This window comes from Chiloscyllium plagiosum, chromosome 26, assembly GCF_004010195.1.
Source record: "Chiloscyllium plagiosum isolate BGI_BamShark_2017 chromosome 26, ASM401019v2, whole genome shotgun sequence".
NCBI classification, from domain to species: domain Eukaryota; kingdom Metazoa; phylum Chordata; class Chondrichthyes; order Orectolobiformes; family Hemiscylliidae; genus Chiloscyllium; species Chiloscyllium plagiosum.
Window position 1 is genome coordinate 41,269,787 of NC_057735.1, and position 1,583 is coordinate 41,271,369.

A 1,583-nucleotide genomic window follows, 5' to 3' on the forward strand; every position below is an offset into this window, starting at 1 on the left:
CACTGTTATATTATCCTTGACTAACAAGGCCACACCTCCCCCTCTTTTACTGCCTTGCCTATTCTTAATGAAAGATCTAAACCCTGGAAACTGCAACATCCATTTCTTACCCTGTTCTATCCACGTCTCCGAAATGGCTACAATATCGAAATCCCAGGTACCTATCCATGCTGCAAGCTCACCTACCTTATTTCGGATATTTCTGGTGTTGAAGTAGACACACTTCAAACCAGCTTGCTGTCTGCCAGCACATTCCTGTGACCCTGAAATCCTGTCCCTGTCCTCCCTACTCTCATTCTCCTCTGCACTGCAACTACACCTCACGTTCCCATACCCCTGCTGGGCTAATTTAAACCCACCCGAATAGCACCATAAAATTTCCCACCCAGGATATTAGTACCTCTCTGGTTCAAGTGAAGACCATCCTGTTTGTAGAGGTGCAACCTTCCCCAGATTGAGCTCCAATTATCCAAGTACCTGAAACCCTCCCTCCTGCACCATCCTTGTAGCCATATGTTCAGCTGATATCTCTCCCATTACCTTGCCTCGCTATCACATGGCACAGATAACAAACCAGAGATAACAACTCTGTTTGTTCTAGCTCTCAGCTTCCACCCTAGCTCCCTGATATCCTGCCTTACATCCCTATCCGACTTTCTACCTATGTCATTAGTACCTACACGGACCATGACTTGAGGCTGGCCACCCTCTCCCTCCAGGGCCCCAAAGATATGATCCGAGACATCAAGGATCCTGGCACCTGGGAGGCAACACACCAACCGTGAGTCTTGTTCATTCCCAACATACCTTCTATCTGACCCACTAACTATTGAGTCCCCAATGACTAACACTCTCCTCCTTTCCCTCCTTCCCTTCTGTGCAACAAGAACAGGCTCTGTGCCAGACTCCTGGGCTCCACTGCATACCCCTGGTAAGTTGTCTCCCTCACAGTTGGATACAATTGGGTACAGTTTAACTGGCAGGAGGTAGCCTTATCACAGCAGACCCCATGGACCAGATCTCCAAGTAAGCTTAGAGGTCCACGTTGCACTGGGTATAACCCTGCCAATTGCCCTGTTCCCCATTCCCAGTGGTGGCCTGGCAACAATTTTATTAATCTTCCAAAATTGGAGTGAAGGAGGATACTTCATTTTGCCCCTCCAGCTTCAAGAAGCCACTTACTATCTGTAGTGATTGGAACAATGGCCAAGTAGATCTCATTGACTGTGAGATCATTCATTGGGGTTGTTAACCTGGACCAATCAGGGAGTCCTGGTGGACAGATATAACCAGAAGATTCCGCGGTTACGTTAGAGCCCGGGTGTCCTTGGAGAAGGAGCACGCGGTGTCCACCAACACCCTGGAGTTGTTCAGGGAGAGGTGGGTGCCGCAGGGAGTGGAGTGCATTATTTCTCCCTCCAACTCTATTTTGATTTAGTCCCTACCCTCCCCTTCACTGTTTTGATCACACAGCACTGTCCCTTGATGTGAAGGGCAGTGTTTGTCACTGGCCACCCGGGTGTTTTCCTATCATGCTGGTGGTGGAATTTGAATAAAGATTCGTGCACTTTGTATCTTTCACT